Source organism: Nannospalax galili, unplaced genomic scaffold (genome assembly GCF_000622305.1).
Source record: "Nannospalax galili isolate Female #2095 unplaced genomic scaffold, S.galili_v1.0 scaffold96, whole genome shotgun sequence".
In the NCBI taxonomy this organism is placed as follows: domain Eukaryota; kingdom Metazoa; phylum Chordata; class Mammalia; order Rodentia; family Spalacidae; genus Nannospalax; species Nannospalax galili.
This window is the reverse complement of record NW_008342018.1, coordinates 7,600,654-7,622,040: the sequence shown is the minus strand read 5'-3', so window position 1 is coordinate 7,622,040 and position 21,387 is coordinate 7,600,654.

Below are 21,387 nucleotides of genomic sequence, written 5' to 3'. Positions count from 1 at the left end.
GGTTTACTTTTTGGGTATGAAGAGCTGGTTCGTCTAAGCTTCTGGTTCTCTCTTTTGATTTTATATTGTCATGGCTGGATTGATTTTGTTTTCAGGAGTTCTGCGGTGGCCCAATTCCAATGTGGATCAGAAGTTTTCAGACTTTCTCCTTATGTCTGGAATCTTCTACGAATGCTTTTAACCTCAGGAACTTGGGTGTTGGACTGACCTGAGACCCTGTCCATGGCTGTGCAATGCAGGCATGCAAAGGCAGATGGGGAGGGAAGAAGTTCCAAGATTTCCTAGGGAGTGAATTGAGTAGCTGGGTTGTACTGGATGCAAAGAATCAGGGAGAGGAAAGGTAAGCTCGGAGCCCCAGAAAGAGGCTGTCAGCCCCAGTAAGAGGCTGGCAGGTGTTGCAGGACCAGGGAAGTAGATGGAGGTGAGGGCGGGGCCAGGACTAGAAGTAGTGCTCCTGGTGCCCAAGGAAGGCACTGAGTTGGTCTGGGTGAGAAGGGTCGGGAAACAGTATTGTTTCCCCAGGTGTCTGGGGCCCCAAGACTAGGAATGGCGCAGGGCCCAAACTAGGAGTATAGAATGGCCTGGGTGGGGGATGGAAGGGTGAGTGTGGCTTAGGGAGTCCCAGCGTGGAGAGCTGCGCTATAGACTTACCCCAAGAGGCCTGAGTATAGTAGTGCCTGTAACATTGTTTTAACTGAGTTTTCACTTGAAAACTCGTTCCTATGAACTGGGCACTAGATTTATGCAATATTGATTAAAACAGCAGCCTGACAATTAGGGAAGTAGAATAGAGGAAAAGTTGAGGGAACAGTGCATTTTTCCAAACAAATAGATTTAAAGTGTATAAAAATCTAAAGTATTCTAGAATAACACTGCAACATTTTTCAAGTTCTTAAATTAATAATTAGCCAAATATCAATAAATCTTATTCCTTCCATATTTATATACTAGTTTCATTTTCAAGTTATCATTCCTTGGGGTTTATGATGGAGTATTTATAAAACTCAAACTCATGGCTGGAGAGGTGGCTCAGTGGTTAAGAGCACTGGCTGTTCTTGCAGAGGACCTGGGTTCAATTCCCAGTAATCATTGCAGCTAAACAATCATTCTTAACTCCAGTTCTGTAGTATCCAACACCCTCTCCTGATCTCCACGGGCATTGCATGACACATGTGTCTTACATACATGCAGGAAACACACTCATAGACACAAAGAAAAAAAAAACAAATTCTTTTCTTTCGTTATTTAGAACGTAGCTTGATATAATGAGAAAAAAATGGGCATTTTTAGTAGTTTGTCTCTAATGAATGTAAGACTCTAATCAAACAGATTATTTTACTTTAGCTACCTTTTAGGTTTGTTTGCTTGTTTGTTTGTTTGTTGTTTTGAGACAGGCTCTCCCTCTAGCTCCAGTAGACCAGGCTGCCCTGTCAGAAGGTCCTCCACCAGAGTAGCCAGTGCTCTTAACCACTGAGTCACCTCTCCACACCCTCATTTGGAATATTTAAAAATTACATTTAGTTCATGTGTTGAGTACATGTGATGGAAAGAGGCACAAGTGCCAGAACTATCCTGGTGTACTCAGAAGACAACTTGTGGGAGTCTGTTCACTTCATCCACTATGAGGCTCCTGTGAGTCAAATTCATGTTGCCAGATACCTTTGCCTGCTGAGCCATTTCAGTGGCCCTCATTTGGAAGTTTGGTTATATACAAGAGATGTGGATCTGTAACTGCTTTCATTTTTTTAAGCTATGTGAATGTATTAAATATCTCTGATTCATATTTTATATCTATTTACTGAATGATGTTTTGTAATTTAAGTATGAACTTCCAGAAAGAGTGGTAAGATGAATATCAATTACATTAGAAACAATCAAAATATGATTAGAATAGAAATTCATCTAAGATGGTAACTACTCAAACAATTCCTTCTTAATCATAACACACAATACATGTACCTTTGTAATAGAATATCTCACTTTCAGTCCATATAAAATATTTAATTATATTAATCACAATATTGAGACCTAGAATCTCATAGGGTATTCTACTAATTCCACTTGTACAAAAAGTATTGAGGAGGTCTTAAAATTTTTAAAAATATTTAATAGTGTCATAATTCATTTTAACACCAGGAAAATCATACGTATATGTTCAATTTTCACTCAATGCACAAAGCATTAGATGAAAGATTTTCAGTAATAACATTTCATTTTGAATCGTACCAATTCTTTTAGTTTTCATATAACAAAAAGGCTATTAGCTTTTATTCTGTTGTGTTGAATTTTGATGATTTCTGACAGCCTTCACTAAGAAGCTAAAAGATGAGAATGTCAGTAGAGTAAGATTTCATTAAATTTACCAGCAATAAAAAAGCTCTTTATGTCTCTTAACTTTTGATGTTTGTCTTCATCTCATCCTCTTCCCAAGATCTATTTAAAAGGCAATAAAAAAGTATTTTGTGTATTCAAAGTTTACTCTATTATCAAGATAATAGCCAATCCTGAACTTTATAGCTTTTACCTTTATTGACAGAATAAACACAGAACTATTAAGGAAATCAGTCAAATTTTTCTATTAACACAGTGTAACCTTAACAAAACATTATTCATGGTGGTTTATACATTCTTGTAAAAGGTGTAATTTACTGTTCAAATTTTAACACAAAAGTATATAGGCCAGATGACATTATCATTTTCATGAATAAAGAAATGATCTGTTAAAAAAGTGTATATCTTTCTTTAAATTATATTCCAGTAAACAACATAGCTATTAACAATTCCAAATATTGTAAAACTTCCTTTTTTAATCATGTCACCTTTCTCTTTATATTGTTTAACAACAAAAAAGAAATGTTCTGTGCTATGTTTAAGTGGTAGCAGTTATCTACACATTGTCAATGGAAGGAGTTTAAATTCAACACATAGGTAAATGGCTATCATTGCCACAACTTTAAATGACATTTCAAATAAATCAGTTTCCTTAGACTACCTTATCGAGCTCTTACTTCTCAGGATCCTTTAGTGGGTAAATTTATCATTTCAGTCTTTTTTTGCAAATGAAGATTCAAGAAACTATTAAATATTATTTTATAATATGAGGAATGAAGGTGTTGTTAAAAAGACAGTAGAGATCCCACAGCACATGTAATAGCAAATATAAGAAAACACTTTCATTTTGAATTGTTTCAACTACTGAAAGCACTGAAAGATAAACTGCACACCTAAATTTTCTATGCTGTGAGTTTCAGTTTCTAATTTTATCATACTACACAGCAACATGTTGAGTTGCTTTGTAGACCAGGGTGGCCTGGATCTCATAGAGACATGCCTGAATCTACCTCTCCCTGGGACTAAAGATGTATGCCATCACGTCCAGATATAAGAGCAATTTACGATAACTGTTTTATTGCTTAATAATTTTATACATGTACAAATGTGTTTTGAGCAAATCCACACACATTTTCCATTTCCTCCCCTCCAAGTCTTCCTCCATCCACCCCACTTTTCATTCACAGCTTTATGTTCTCTTCTTCTCAGCTTACTGAGTCTTCTTTTTTCTGCCTGTGCATGCATGGGTTTGTGTCAGTCTACTGGAGCATGGGCAGCTTCTCAGGGGCACGTCCTTGAGAACCGACAGACTCTCTCTCCCGAAACGCATCAATTGCCAATAGCTACTCAACTACGGGTGGGGCTTTGTGAGCCTCTACCACTCCATGCTGGGATTTTGATAGGCTTGAGCTTGTACAGGTCTTAGAAATGCAAACACTGCCTCTGTGAGCCATCAGTAAGGCAGTTTGTCATGTCTGTTTCTAAGGACTTTAAAAAATATATATTTAGGGACTGGAAAGAAGGCTCTGTGATTTAGAGCAGTGGACCTGGTTTGATTCCCAGCACCTGCATTGCAGCTAAAAACCATCATAACTCCAGTTCCAGGGGATCCAATGCCCTCTTCCGACCTCTTCAGGCATTGTAAAACTGGGGTGCACTTACATACATCCAGGCAATATACTAACACATAAAATAAAAAGAGTAAAATATTTTAAAAAATTATTATTTTTGACTAATCATTCAATCAAGGATTTGGATGGACAGAAAATAACAGGAATGGAATGAAAGAAAATACTCCTGTCAGAAATGAGTTAAGAATAAATGGAAAGAAGATTTATATGGCAAGAAAAAAATTGTCTTTGTACATATTTTAAGAAACATAACAGAAAATATTTAGAATAAGAGGAATGCTAGTTATTTGAAATACTGCTGAGACTGGAAAGCATGAGTGGGGTGCTCATGCAGGTTATTGACTGTTATTGAAAGAGTATTTCATTAGAAAATAGATTAGCATGAGATGAATGCTGATTTATTCCCAGAATTATTGCAAAATGAAAAAATATAAACTGTCCCATTAGATAGACAAGAAGTGGAACAACTATAAAAAACCATTGATTTGAATAGATATTGGAGGAATTCAGGTCCTGTCTGTGAATATAGTGACTAAGCCCAAACTGAAGAGAGTTAAAATCTCAGCAACTTGATCAGATTACTGCCTTAAAACTCCAAAGCAACCAAACTGAACAGAACCAAGGGACTTGATAATTAAGAAGAAATGAAAAGATAAATAATCTTTACACATACTGTTATTAATTTGATGCCTTTCCAAAAATTTTTGTTTTGTGTGTCTGAGTGTATTGCTTGCATGCATATAGGCACACCTGAGTTACGTAATGCCCCATGGTAGTCATAAAAGGACTTAGGATGCCCTTTGAGCTACAGTTACAGAAAGTTGTTAGCCAATATGTGGGTGCTGGGAATTGAATTGAACCCAGTTCCTCTGTAAAAGCAGTTCTTAACCACTGTGCCATCTCTCCAGTTGACTTTCTTCAAATTTTTATGTGAAGGAAGCAAGCATAAGTAGAAAGAGAAATGTTGCTGTGTTGAACAGGCAAAGATCAGGGTGACATCTAATGTGTAAGGAACTTAAAGGACCAGATTCCAAGAAGGAGGCCACCCAGAGAAAGAAGTCAGACACATTCAAATGTCCTCAGGGTGACTGGCCTTAGAGCTTTGTCCACAGGAGTTGTTTGATAGAAAGGCAACTACATTTCAGAAAAGAGGTTGGCATTTTATGTGTAATATACTTCCAATAATTTCTTCTTGAATAGATTAGTACTATACATGATATCATATTAAACAACTTTTATACTGTATTATTTATGCACAGGTCTCTTCCTTCTCTGTTTTGTGGTGGGTCACATTGAGCAGTTTCTATGTGGTCACTGTTAAGCTGAAGGAAACTTAATAAACAGACATATATTTGCATCATATCTACATCTCTACTGAAATTTAAAATTTATTATCTCAAAATTTTCAATCTAAAACAAAAAGGGAAAGTATCTTAAATTCAGATGGGTATGATTTATTACATACTGTGGGTAATAAAGGTATTTAAAACTTTAATCATAAACCTGAAAGGATGAGTACAAGAGTCTAGGAAGTCTGGAATTCAAGAAGTATGAATTCAATAACTTCCCCTCACATTAAATTTCATCAAGCTACAGATAATGCATTTAATCAAGCCCAAGATTTTTATGGCAATAATGATATCATAAAATACAGAGAAGTCACTTTTTTCCTGTTGTGCTGTGCTGGATAGCTTCAGTTGTCAACTTGACACACCTAGGAAAGCAAACCTCATTTGGGAATTTCCTCTATCAGACCAGCTCATGGGCATGTCTGTGAGGCATTTTATTGATTGTTGACAATGTGGAAGGTGATGGGGTAAGGTCCAGTCCACAGAGAATGATGCCATCCCTTGACAGGTGGTCCTGAGTTGTATAAGAAGTCAGGCTGACATATATGTAAAGGCCTAAAAAATCAAGTTTGTGTACCCAGATGCCCCTCAGTGTGAGGTACAGATACAGGAGAGGGTCTAGATATGATTAGGATGTATTATATGAAATCCACAAAAATTCAATAAAAGGACACCTTAAGAAAAAAGGAAGAAAAGAAGGAAGGAGGGAGAGGAAGGAAGGAGGAAGGAAATAAGGAAGGGAGGAAGGAAGGAAGGAAGGAAGGAAGGAAGGAAGGAAGGAAGGAAGGAGAAGGAGGAAAGGAGGAAGGAAAGGTTAAAAGAAAGAAGGAAGATAGGAAACTGAGCACAGGCCATAGGGCAAGCTCCTAAACCGCATTCCTCATGTTCTCTGCTTCAGGTCCTGACTCCAGGTTCTTAATCCAAGTTCCTGTCACAGCTTCCCTCAAGAATGAACTGTGATCAGGTATGTAAGCCAAATAAACCCTGTCTTCCTCAAGTTGGTTTTGATGAAAGTATATTATAACAACAATACAAAGCAGACTAGGAAAGCTGACTGAGGAACTACAATGGGATTTTTGAGTAATTGTGACAAAGATCTGATGGTCCACTAAGCAAACCATTTAGCAGTTGGCTTTCCCAGAAAGACTCAAGAGCCACTGCCTTAGGTAATCTCAGACTCAATGTCAACCGTGAATCAATTCTGCCTAGTGTGACTGTGTTTGATTTTCTTTCTAATGACAATAATTGCTATTGCCTCTAGAAAGAAGATTCCAATTATTTTAAGCTTTCATTTATTAAGAATGGTTCATTTAATTAAGCTATAGTTTTTCCTTCAAGTATAATTAATTACTGAATGTATATTGCTTTTATGGGACATAATTAATAGGTTACTGCCCTGTAGCATAGTTGCAATTTTAATTTCTGTGGCTTTATGGAATTTAAGGAAAAAAATCCGTTTATTTTTAATTATGTCTAATATCATTTTTGCATGTGATATCGCCCTCGTGCAGTACATTATTTATGTCCCTTAATAATTTTTTTAGACATAATTATTGAATAGAAGAGAATTCATGATATTGAGGAGAGGACCTATAGATATAAGGTGGAAATAGTGGTGGAGAAACAAAGTTCTACACACATTTAAGATGTTAGGCTGCTGTTTAAGCTAAATAAAAGGAGGCTCTACTCTCAATTTTCATGTAAAATGATCCTATATAATTAATTTCACATGTATAAATAAAAAGATACCTTTCATTCTAAATATCAATTCTTTCAAATTTATCCTAAGTAAGATTATTTACTACCATTAGGAAGAAACGATGTATTTGAAATGTTTTACCGAAAACTCCAGAGGAACTCTGACATGCAAGTCCTGAACGTAATTTTAAAATATTTCAATTGAATATTCAGCTTTGTTACTGAAAGTTAATGACATTCTTTTAACTTTTATATATCTTAAATCTTGCCTAATTGTACAGGTTTGTTTGTTACCTTTTAAGAATTTTAGTAAAAGAGGTTTGTGTCACAGATGACAAATAACTTTAAAGCTATCACCATATATGCTCATGGACTACAGCAGATGGGAGTGGTTTTCTTACTCTTCTTTGTTTCCAGTTGCAACAATGAGGTGCAAGTGCAGTCCCAATCTTGGGTAGAATCACTGAAACATAAATGATGAAGGGATCTTCATCTAAGGACATCAAGAGGTACCATTCAGCAAAGTGCCTCAATATACAGTAATAAGTGGCTATAATCCATACATTTGTAGATTTATTTGTTATATATAATTAGCTGGGAATTTTTTTTTCTGGTTGATTATTTCTTACCATCAAAGCATTTGACAGAAACCTATTTGGGAGTATCCTCTTAATTTTTAATTTGATAAAATTATTATCAATGAAAAAGTCATTTTTCTTAGATTGATTACTATCTAATCTATAGAGAATAATCACACTGAATAATCCATTAGTTGTCATTACTATGCCTACATGCTTTTACTTCTGTCAGCCATACTAGAGGAAGACTCACACAAAGGGCAGTAATGAAGAAGTGAGGTTGGTTTGTGATCTTCTTATGCCAGAATAAATAAAGTTCAAGCAGACAGTCTGAGGTCTGCCAACCAAATGCACTGGCTCTCAACTCTTAGGATTCTGCTGCCTAAGGACTATTTAGAGGTGTGCCAAATTATCCCATAAAGAAGAAACCACACATTACAGTAAATCCAATCTCCTTATAGCAGTTACTAATAAAAGTAATCAATGCCCCCTAAGTGGCCTTAGCTTAACTCTATTTGGTTATATCTCATTCACTTAACAGGCCCATCATGCTGCTTACAGATGTTCCCACTGGTCACTGTCATCCTCAATACTAGGATCCAGAAGAAGAAGCAGACACTCAAGAACACTATAAATCAAAGAGCTGTAAAGAGAGCTAATGGGCAAGCTCTGGACGCTCACTTCTAGATGCAGCAAATATTAAACCTCTATTAACATTTCAGGTTTAAGAAAATCATAGGCTATGACCAAGTTTAACAGGCTACGCAAGAGCATCCTACTTTATGTATGGACAAATGTAAGCAGCCCCTAAATTCCATAATATTACTAATGCACATATCTTATAGAAGGGCCCATTTTAATAAAAAAACAGTCATTGCAGGGGAAATCATTGAGTAATTATATTAGTTGGAGCAATTACAGTTAAGTTCTTAACCAGAAAACTTGAAAAGAAACATTTAAATCATAGATCAGGGTATAATTTCACTGTCTTGAGTTTCTTAAGGCTTCCTCTACGTTAGGTGAAATGGAGAAAAGAGTATGAGAATCACTCCTTGGAACATTTTATAACCCAGGCTAAAACTGGCAAATACGGAGCTGACTTTTGTGCAAGGTGGTCGGTATGGATCTAATTTCATTCTTCTACATTCAAGGTCCAATTTTTCCAGCACCATGTGTTGAAAATTATGCTTTTCCTCCAGTGTCTGTTCTTCTTATCTCTGTAAAATATAAGGTGACTACTTGTGTGCACTCATGTTTGGGTCATCTGTTTTGTTCCATTGATCTACCAGTCTGTTTCTGTGCCAAAAACATACTGTTTTTAAGACTATGGCTCTGTAATATAGACCGAGGTCCTTAATGGTAATCCCTGCTCACATGGCACTTTGTGCCCAGGATTGGTTAGGCTGTCCATGGTCTTTTGTATTTCCATATGATTTGTAGGATGCATTTTTATATTTCTGCAGCGAATGTCACAGGGATTTTGATTAGATTAGATTTAATCTATAAATTGCTTTTAGTAGGGCAGCAATTTTCACAAAAATAATTTGTACAAGAATTAAGGCTAAAAATTAAAAAAAAATGGAGCCTTATTAAATGAAAAATCTTCTGTAAAACCAAGCAAACATCTGATCAAGTAAAGAAGAATCCTACAGAGCAGGAGAAAAATCTTCCAACAGATGATAAATGTACAGAATATACAAGGAACTAAAAAACAAAGACTCAAGAAAGCGAGTGACCCATTTGAAAAATGACTACAGATCTGAACTGAAAGCTCTCAAAAGAAAAAAAATAACAATGGCTAAGAAGCACCTTAAAAACTATTCAGTATTCTCAGTATAGGGAAACACAAATCAAAACTACTTTAATGGGTCATCTAACCCCAGTCAGAATGGCTAAGATCAAGGGAACAAATGACACCAAATGCTGGCATGAATGAATGCAAGGAAAGTAAACCCTCACCTACTGTTGGTGGGATAGGAAAATAGTGCAACCACTTTGGAAATCAGTATGAAAAACTCTTAAAAAACTAAAAATAAATTAATCATGTGATCTGGTCATCCTTCTCCTTGGCACATACCCAAAGGATTCATCCTACTGCAGAAATAGTTGTACAACCATGTTTGTTGCTGTTCTTTTTACAGTAGTGAAGAAATGGAAAGAACCTAAATGTCCTTCAACTGATGAATGGGCAGTGAAAATGGATAACGAATTTATACAATGTAGTTCTACTTAGTGGTAAAGAATGATTAAATCATGCAATTTGCATATATGGATGGACTTAGAAATGGTTACACTAAGTAACACAGATTCAGAAAAGCAAGTGAAATATTTTCTGTCTCATTTGTGCATTTTTGCTCCAAATCCCTAGACAGAAGTATAAATAGCCATATATCTGCAGAAGCCAGGAAAATAAAAAAGAAACCATGTGAATAAAGGGGAAGAAAGCGCTACAGAGAGGGGGATAGTTGGAGACAAGTATCATTAAGGGGAAAATTTTTAAAGAGTGTACATGAACTGGGAAAGCACTATGGAGAGATTAAAAAAATGCCTAGATGGTGTGAAAAAAACAGATGGAGATGTATTAGATCAAATTTCTATTGAAAAATACACACAAAATGATATTCATACAATAATATTCAGCATGTGTACAGATGAAGGCAATATAACAAACAAGCACAGTGACAGGCAGGAGAAACCTCCTTTCAAGTTGTTAGAGTAGTTCAAGAGACTCCCAAAATAACAGAGACTATACACATAGACTTTGATTGTCTCCAAGAACTTGAAAGTAATACCCCATTACTGAAGTTAGGCCACACTTCTAACACAGAACTGTAGAGCTGTAACTGACCTGGGAGATTAGGTCTCATGGTGTAACCAAAAAGTTCCTCTAAAAAGCTAGAATTGATTGGGGTGGGGGTCTACAGACCTGCCACTGAGAAATATGGAGTGCACATGGAAAAGGGGTGGAGACATTGCCATATTGAACAGGGGAAAGGAAGCTGCAGAAACATAGGCAAACAGGCTCAAAAAGTTGGGAGAGACTGAGGGCGGGACACACTGACGGCAACATTTCATGCTTTTGTAGATCACCCCGTCCCAGATGTCATAAACTATGCAAAATCTGAATAGAATGTGTTATTTTGGTTTTGTCAATCCCCTTCAGGATGGTGAGACCCTGAGAGAGTGAGGGTGTCTCAGCGGGGAGGGGAAAATTATTTTAAAAAATTGGTACAGCCTGGCAGGATGATACTGGAAATGACAGGCCACAGGGGTTCGTGAAAAGCAATGGGTAGCAGCAGTCACATGGGTTATACAATAGGTCATAAAATATGGAATTAAAATGACCCAGACCATGCAGACATGGACAGACTTAAAGGGGGAATCTCTGGGTTGCAGCCATCCTGCAAATGTGGGAAAATAGCTCAGCTACTTGAAAAATGGTGACCATGGCTGTGTGTGCCTGAAAATTCATTAAGGATTATACAAAGCCTAGAAAAAATTTACAAGCCTTGGATGCAAGAGGGGAATCCAGAGAGATGGCCTGACCACTTTTATAATTAAATATTTGTCCACTGAAAAGGCAACAGCCTAAGAGGAGGCTAAAAAGGCTAAGGAGTTACTGGCAAATTCAGACAGCCTCAGAGCTTTAGAGAGAGAAAAAAGGGAGATTTTTAACTTGCATAATGTTAGGGGACCAGGAGTCAAAGGATCCAAGAAAATAGACAAAGTAATGAGAAAAGAAACGACCTCGAAATAAAAGTAAAGCTGCCCCTCAGATTCAAACTTTGATACAAAAAGAGAAAGGTTGTAACAGTACTGTATCTAGGAGAAAATACACCACACTGGAGCTTTTGGGATTAGAAAAGACTTTCAAACAACCAATTAAACAGCCCCTCACCATGTGGCTTGTGAGGGTATGGGACATGGGAGCAAATAATATGAGTTTAAGTCCTTCAGAAGCATCACAGCTGAGCTATGTAACCACCCATCCTTCCTTGTAAGCTGTTTACCCTAGGCCTATATGGGGAAACAGTCCCTAATGAAATGGCTTGTGTAAGGCATTAAAGATATACAGTCATCACCATTGGAGACTCCAACTCCCATTATAGCAAGGACTGGAGGACCATAGGAGAAGGACAGGCCTTACTGAGAGAACTAGGTATAAGGAAGGTAATATATGATGCCCAGTTCACTGGGCCATATAGGGCTGTGTTCACCAGATATACAAAATAAAGCGTAATTCAACTGGGACCTCAAGAATGATATGGAGCTTTAATGGGTTTGCTAAGTCTTTTAATGGGACAGATCTTTTTAAACTGAGGGAGGTTTCAGCAGATATAAATGATTCAACCAGCATGTAAGAGATATAAAAAAGACCAGACAGAAAAAATGGTCCATTTGGGTTACTCAAAGGCAAATGTGGCAAGCTTTATGTAGAGTCCATGTTCCTAAAGAAAAAAAATTGATTGAAAACCAAATTTGGTACTAAGACGTTTCTGGAAGTCTTTAAAACCTGAAGAACAGTTCACAAAAGGCATTCAGAAGATAAAAAGTGTCCCAGGGTGGTTAAGGATCCCCAAAGATTAAATAAGGTACATTTCTCTCCTGAGAAAGGTTATGCTAGGGGTGGAGGCAATTTTCCTAACAGGGCCTTTCTGAGCAGCCAGTTACAGTCAATGGAGAGTCAGCAGAGATGGCTACAGCCAGGAGGCAGACCCAGGGCCTGTCTGACTCATGGGACTAACAGGTGTAGCAGGGACAAGAGAGACCCTCTGCCTCCTTAGCCTAGTGCAGGATAAGGCAACTTGAGCCAACACCTGTAAATGTATCAAGATAAAAAGATGTGAAGATACTCCCTGTAAAATCCCCAGAATACAGAAGGACCCTGTGGTGGTTTGAATGAAAATGTCCCAAATAGGCTCCACGGATTTGGACATTTTGTCCCCAGATGATGGCACTGATTTGAGAGGTCTTAGAACGTGTGGCTATCCTGGAGGAAGCATGTCCCTGGGGATGGGCTTAGAGAGTTCTTAAGCTGTACTGGATCTCCAGTTGCCCTTTTGCTTCCTGTGCCTGCTTGAAGATGTAGAGCCTAGCTTCTGCTTCTTCTCCAGCCATCTCCAGCCACCATGCCTCCCTGCCATGATGGACTGTAATTCCCCTGGAACCATAAGCTCCAATAAACGCTTCCTTCTATAAGTTGTTTTGGTCAGTTTTTCTATCACAGCAGCAGAAAAGTGACTGATACAGACTCCAAAGGGATAACTAAAGGTAGTAAAGAACTAACCACAAGGGCCTGTCTAACTCAGGGAACCAACAGGTGTGGCAGGGACAAGAGATCCTTTGCCTCCTTAGCCCCTTGCAAGGTTAGGCAACTTGAACCAGCACTGGTAAATTTATCAAGGATAAAAAGATACAAAGAGATTCCATGCAAAAATACAAAGAATATGGGATGACTCCAAAGGGATACTTAAAGGTAATGAACTAACCAAGTTAATGCCTCTTACCCATACTATGGTACCTAACAGACATCTATGGAGAAAGCAATTAATATAAATGTATAAAACCTTTCCATGCTCTGTTAGACATAGTCCATGATTGATTTAATATGTGAAGTTAACCTTTGAGTGTTTTACAGATGTGAGACCCATTTAACAGATATCAAGCACACTTGAAGAAACAAAGGCCAGCTATAGCTATAAGATTCTTGGGAGCTTTATGGTTGGGTAAGACACAAGTAATACCCACAAAACTGTTTGGGAAGGGCCTGCAACACCTAATCCTGTATAAAATAAAAACAAAGGATCCTAAACAAATTGCAGTACCAGGGGTGGGTTGACCCCTTATGAGCTGGTGGCCAGAGATATCTTAGACACCCTCAAATTTACTAGGCTATTGCCACTAATGTTGATTGTACACTAGAAAAGGTTGTTAAGGCCATGTGGAACACATATCTGGTGCTGTAGACAGCCGACCTCTAGTGTCAGAAAAGGCTATAGGCCCCAGCAGGGAAGCTGCTACAAATATGAATATGCTACAGCTACTGGCATATCTTCTAGACATTTGTATCCGCAACCATGTTTGTTTAGATGTGTCTTCTTTCTTCTATGCCAAGTAGTGCCTGCTGGTGCAATGATGGCTCAAGTAGCATAGGTACAACTGAAAAATTTTTAATTCGATAATTCCCACTCCTAGGGGCGTAACACACATCTGGTGCTGCAGAGCCAGCCGACCTCTAGTGTCAGAAAAGGCTATAGGCCCCAGCAGGGAAGCTGCTGCAAATATGAATATGCTACACCTACTGGCATATCTTCTAGACATTTGTATCCGCAACCATGTTTGTTCAGATGTGTCTTCTTACTTCTATTTACAGTAGGGGAGACACCACTGAGATGGATCAGCAGCCACATCTTGAAGATGAATGATAGGGAGGCCCAAGAGGTCAATATCGCCCACACCTATTATCACCTCCAAGGCTAACGGACCCTTGTAGAAGAGGTGGGCAGTTTTTTAAGAGCCAGAGTAAAAGGGAGGCGTGTAACCTGAAAGTTCCTCTGAAGAGCTGGAATTGTTGGGGGGGTGGGCGTTAGAGACGCAGGCTGAGAAACACAGAGCAGTTTGGGAAAAGGGGTGGATCCATCACCATATTGAACAGGGGAATGAAGCTGAGGAAACACAGGTGAATGGTGCTCGAAAAGCTGGGAGAGACCAGGGGAGAGACACGCTGATGACAGTGTTTCATGCCTTTGTATGTCACCCCCTCTGGATGTCATAAATTATGCAAAACCTAATGAATGTGTTATGTTGGTTTTGTCAGTCCATGTCAGGACCACCAGACCCTGAGTGAGCTTGGGTCTCTAAGTGGCGAGGGGGAAAGTTAGTGCAACACATGGTTTCAGAAGATACTATACAAACTGCCAAGAGAGAAAAGCATACAAGAATCTTACTTAGCTGTAATGCTTAATAAACAACAACTGGCCTGGCAAAGTGGACCAGTAGTGGCACTTTTATCTTAGGAGTAATGAATAGATATCTACTTCGAATCAAGGCTTGATCAGTGGAAGAGAACTCACGTGTGATATTACAAACCTAGTCAAATACACTAGGTAACTGGAGATGTCATAGATCCTAAAGACAAACCTACTTTTGCCACATCCCTAGACCAATTTCTCACTTTATTCTAATATGCATCCTCATATTTATAGACAAGTATACCTTTTGCTCTTCATCAATGTAGCTTCTTTTTGAAACAGTTGAAGACTATTACAGAGTTCAAAAACTAGTAAAATGCAGAGAATAAGTGTCTGTGAGATGAGTAATCCTAAGTGTCAGATCTTCAATGCAACCTTTACACATAGGATAAATGCATCTCTTAACTCTCACCAGAGAAATTTCTTTACACAATTCATGGTGATTAGCACAGATGCCCACAATTGTCCAATGTGAGGAGAACAAGAAAGAGACTGCAGTGTTTATCTGTAATAAGGACAGCTATTTCAAATTTCTGTATCCCAAGGCTCAGAGATCAATGCTTGCTGAAGAGGAGGCAGAAAGATTATAAGAGCAAGAGGGGGTGGATGGCCTCTCAGAAACAGAGTCTTCCAGACAGCTGGTCAATTACTCATATTAATTCTCACAATGTCTCAGCATGCATAAGTCCTATATAAGCTCAAATTAGACAAAATTCCAGCCTATATAGGGAAGTGAGTAAGAAATCCCAATTCAGTGCAAGGAAATGTTGGCAGTTGATTGCTGTTGAGAGGGGAAAAGATAGCGTCCTACAGGGATGGATCTTTTAATGGACCCAGCAGATGAACCAACACTTAAGGATATTTGGGGACAGAAATCAGATTCTAATGTATATGTAAGTACATTAAATTTGGCAAGAGGTAGTGGAGAGGGGAGGTGCAGATAGCGGAGAGGATATAAATATTTTCAAACTGTAGTGTATAGTATTTGCAAAAATTCAAGTATTTTTTAAAATGGCAAACATAGATCCTACTTATATTTTACTTACTAGTCATACGGTCCAAAGCTACTTGCAATTAAGCTTACAAGCGAACATTTCTTTATGGCTCAAAGAGTGTAAATAATGCAGTGTTTACCTAACTAATCCAAATCAGTCCTTCCTATGCTACAATTGCCTGGTTTAATCTTTCTCCCAATAAAGAAGTATGCAATCATTATACCTTCTTAAAAGGAACAACACAGTTCTTCAAAAGCTCCATGTCCTTTTGGCCATTTATAGTCCTCCAAGTCCAGTCCAAGTACCATCTTCAGTTTTCAGAAAAATATAATTTCAGAGGACTCAGTAATTTTTCATAAATACAAATAAACAATGGTTAAATGAATACAGACCAACAATACTTATTCCTCTATCATCACAAACCTTTGTTTTTTATTTTTTGTAAATCACGTTTAATGACAAAGCTTAATACTCATGAGTGACAAAAGTATTTTTTGAGATATTCTTCTTTCAAAAAGAAGTCTATGATCACTGTGATTTCATTTTCACCTTCCAAAAGAGTCTATAAATCTTTCTTATATGAGTATGGATCACAATTTTCATATTACTTCAGGTGTAAGTTATAATAATCTGTGCTTTTATTTTGTAAAGGACATGTTTAGAGTATAAATTGTAATTAATAGGAATGTGCTCACAAACATATGGTGAAACGTACACTTGAATCCCACCATTTCAAAATTAATATACCAAATATAATTCTACTTAAACCCAGTATAATTTAAATATCATCATTATATAACATGCTTATCACTATTTACATATACTATGACTTGGTATTATGAGCTGTTTAAGTTCCAGGAAGCAGATGCTAAATAATTCAGTTCCATTTCCTGTTCTTTATTGAAGTCACAAAATATTATTTGGGGATTAATCTGTGTTTTAAAGTCCTTTAGTACTGTTTTTATGAAATTGGATGCACCAGAGTTTAGCACATATATGTTCGTGATTGTAATGTCTTCTTGGTTAATTTTTCCTTTGATTAGAATGGAGTAACACTCTTTATCTGTTCTGATGAGTTTTAATTTGAAGTTTATTTTGTCACATGCTAGAACTACAACACCTGCTTGCTTCTTAGTTCCATTTGCTTGGAATATTTTTTCCATCCTTTCACACTAAGGCAGGGCATATTCTTGAAGGTGAGATTTGTTTCTTGAAGACAAAAAAAGTTTATATTGTTTCTTAATCAATTCCACTAGTCTGTGTCTTTTTACTAGGGAGTTCAGGTCATGGATTATTAAGGTTACTGTTGAGAGATACGTATTAGTAACTGTCATTTTAATTTCATTAAACTAAGAAGCTTTTGTACAGCAAAAGAGACAACCAAGAAAGTGAAGAGGAAATCCACTGAGTGGGAGAAAATCTTCACCATCTACACATCCAACAGAAGATTAATTTCCAGAATATACAAAAAACTTACAAAAACAAGAAACAAGAAAATAAACTATCCAATAAAGAGATGGGCTAAAGATCTGAACAGCATGTTCTCAAATGAAAAAAAAAAAAGTGACTAATTCAAATCTTAAAAAGAACTCAACATCTTTAGCAATTAATGAAATGCAAATCAAAACCACTCTAAGATTTAATCTTACCCCAGGCAAACTAGCTAAGATCAAGAGAAAGAATGATAACAAACGCTGGAGAGGATGTGAAGAAAGCGGAACACTCATTCACTGCTAGTGGGACTACAAAGTTGTGCACCACTATGGAAAGAAGTGTGGAGAACTCTTAAAAAACTAAAACTGAATATACCATATGATCCAGTTATATCACTCATTAGCAAAAACACAAAGTACTTATCCTACTGTAAAGATACTTGTACATCCATTTTTATTGTTGCTCTTTTAACAATGGCTAAGAAATGGAAACAACTCAAATATCCTGCAACTGACCAATGGATAATGAAAGTCTGGTATACAATGGAGTTATATTCAGAGATAAGAAAGATAAAATCATGAAATTTGTAGGTAAATGGATGGAACTAGAAAATGATAAAATAAGTGAAATAACACACTCAGAAAAACAAATGATATATGTTCTCCCTGATTTATGAATCTTAGCACCAAATTCTAATGTGTGAACATATATTCTGATATAATTGTGGGAGACAATAGAACAGAAAGGAAACATGGAGGTAAAAGGAAAAAAGGAGCCCAAATGAAGGAAATTGTAGGAAACAGGTGTTATGAAGGGGGTAATGGGGAAAATATACGTATTGAACTAGGAAGGAAGGAACTATATATAAAGAACCATGCGGGTAAAGGGGAAGAAGGAACTCAAAAGAGGGGAGATATTAGGAGATAGGTATTATCAAGGGGAAATGGGAGAAATAGGGGTACTTTGAATAGGGAAAGAGAAGGAAGATCAGACAGGGAGAGGGGAGAGATAAAGAAAACTTATGTAGTGTGAAAAACTAGAGGGAAACATAATAGTTCAAAAACATACATACAGTATCTGAATAGAAGTACATGTGTATATTGGAAGTCTATATAACAAGAAACACAGTGTCAGACAGGAGAAACCTACCTTCAAGTTGTTTGTCAGAGTAGCCCAAGAGACTCCCAATATAACACAGGCTATTGCCACAGCCTTTGATTACCTCCCAGAACTTTGAGGTAGGACCCTATTTGCTGAAGACAGGGCATATTTCAGACATACTACTTGTAGCAATGGAACTGGAACTGACTTGAAGCCTCCATCCTGAAGACAAGCACTTATAGTTCTACAGGATACTGTATAAGGTGCTAAGGGAGGAGATCAATGAATGGTCCAACTCCAGCTTCAAAACCTAATAATCACAACAATGACTGATCCAACAAACTATAATACTTGGTGGCACTTTTATCTTGGGGATAATCAACAGCTATATAAATGCACTTAAAGCCCTGTCAGTGGGAGGAAACTCAAGTGTGGCATTGTAAACATAGCCAAATACACATGGCTGGAGAGGTAATAGATCATAGAAAAAAACTATGTATCTGTCATATCTCGAAACCAATGAAATTTTTTACTGTTAAATATGAAGTATTACATTTACATATGCATATATCATCTGTATATCATCTGAAGCTTATTTTTGTAGCAGCTGGAGGCTATTGTAGAGTTCCAAAACTATATGTGTAAGAGATGCCTTAATTGGCACATCTAAAGTAGAACATCTATATCTAAGTCTCATGGAAAATAGTAGCAAAGAGGGCAGAGAGAATATTAATGCATACCTCAACTCTCAGCAGCCAAGTTTCTTCAAGCACAGAGTGCAATGCACACAGAAGTCCACAACTGGCAAAGATGTAAGTAAAAAGCCTACAGAGTGCATGTCCCTGGATAGGACTCCTAATTTAAACCAAATCTACCCATGGCTCAGAGAGCATTGCCTACCAGAGGGTGGAAAGACTGTAAGATCCAGGGTTGGTGCATGAACATAAGGGAACAGAAACTTTCAGGCCTTTGGGAACTTGCTCATATGAACTTGTGTTGGGAGCTATTAATGTGTTTTGCACACCAGTGCCTAATTTGCCAAGTCAGGAGGAATGTGTTTATATGGTGGAATTCACAAAACAAGTATTTGACTGCTCCTTGACCCTCAGATCCAGGTGGGAAAAACAGTTGTTGAAATTGAGTTAAGATCTCTGACGTTCTGTATAAAAAGGCGGAGCTGAAATAAGCCGAGGCTGCAGTCTCTACTGACAGCCCTCCCAAGTATCTTTTCTGCCTCTTGTTTTTTCTTTCAATCCTCATTCCCCCTTTCAGGTACTGTCCATCTTGGCCGGCTGGCACAGGCAAGTGGTGCCCAGAACAGGGACCTGAACAGTAGGGGAAAAAGTGAAGGACACCGCTGGAGAAATTAAGTGAGTGCACTTGGTAAGATTGGGGAGCGGTGAGTATTTATCTTGGGAGAAGATGGGGCAAGGAAACAGTCACTCAGTTTTTGTAAGGAATATGCTTGGGGCCCAAGGAGCAAAGGCTCATACTAAAGAGGAGAATCCGATAAGCCACAGCTGAGATAAAAGTGAAACTAAACCTTCCACTCTGCCAGAGCCAGTTCCATTAGCCTTGTCACCCTTTTATGACGACCCCGGGTGGGGCTAGAAGACGGATCTCTTGACCCTGAGGATGAGTCTGCCCTAGGAGAGGAGATGGTTGAGTATGATCAGGAGAAGTGTCCAACTCTAATTGCTTTGCCTGATCACTGGGAAATTAAGCAATTAAGGGCAGAGTTAGAGGCTGTGAAGAAGGAAATGTTAAAGAACAAAGAGAAAAGAATTAGGACCACCCAAACACCCTCTATCATGGTAGGATTAGATCCTCCTCCTCTGAGACCACCAAAGGTTGTTGTGCCTCCCATGATTGCCATTGCTCAGGAGCCTTCGGCAGGAATCTGGTAGCCACTTAGAACTGTGCAGTCTCCACTACAACAGGTCATTGGGGCCGCGGTAGAGCAAGGAGAGTCAGGGCATGGATTTCAGGTCTTCCCAGTTTCTGAGCAAGTTGACCATCAGGGCAACAGGGTGCGGTCTCATGCACCTATGTCTTTTAAGCAGCTTAAGGAACTAAAGACTGCTTGTGCTCAGTATGTTCCTTCTGCCCCTTTTACCCAGGCTATGTGGGTATTTACTGATGGTTCTTCTAATGGACAAGCAGTTTATGTGATTTATGGGCAAAGTTATTCTTTTCAAACTTCCCCTGCTTCAGCACAGGTAGTGGAACTTCGCACTGTAGCTGCAGTGTTCCAGCTTTTGGCCTCAACACCCTTCAATCTCTACACAGATAGTCATTATGTAGCTCAAGCACTACAGGAAATTGAAACAGTACCTTTTATTGAAACAAGGAATGTTCAAATTTGTTTGCTGTTAAGACAAGCGCAAAATAGTATTAAATCTAGAAAATATCCTTGTTGTATAGGACATCTCAGAGCGCATAGTGGTCTTCCCGGACCATTAGCTTTGGGGAATGCCTTGGTGGATTTAGCCACTCAGCTTACAGGATTGACTCAGGTAGAGAAAGCTACAAATTCTCATGCCATTCATCACCAAAATAGCCAAAGTTTGAGAAAACAATTTCATATTACTAGGGAAGCTGCAAGACAAATTGTGCGACAATGCTCATCTTGTCCTCAAACACAAATTGTTCCTCATTATGGGGTTAATCCTAGAGGGCTGAAGCCTAACCAATTGTGGCAAATGGACATTCTCATGTTCTGGATTTTGGCAGGCAAAGGTATGTACATGTTACAATAGATATATTTTCTGCCTTTATTATGGCTACTGAGCAAACAGGGGAAGCCACAAAAAATGTTATAACTCATTACTTGACTTGCTTTTCCATAGCTGGGATCCCTAACATTATAAAAACAGATAATGGCTCTGGCTATACCAGTCAGGGGTTCCAGCGTTTCTGTTTGCAATTGGGCATTGAGCATAGACCTGGGATACCGTATAACCCACAAGGACAAGGTATAGTGGAAAGAGCTTTAAAAACACAATTACAAAAAAATTAAAAAATGGGGAGTTATATCCCCAGACACCATGTAATCTTTTACATCATATTCCTTTCATTTTAAACTTTCTGAATTTGGATAAAAATGACCACTCTGCGGCAGATAGAATGTGGCACCCTCAGTCACAGGATACCTATGCCCAAGTCAGGTGGAAGGATCCTTTAACTGAACAATGGAATTGCCCCGACCCTGTATTGATATGGGGAAGAGCGCATGTTTGTGTTTTTCCACAGGACACGGATGGAGCCAGGTGGCTGCCAGAAAGGCTGGTGAGGTTCAC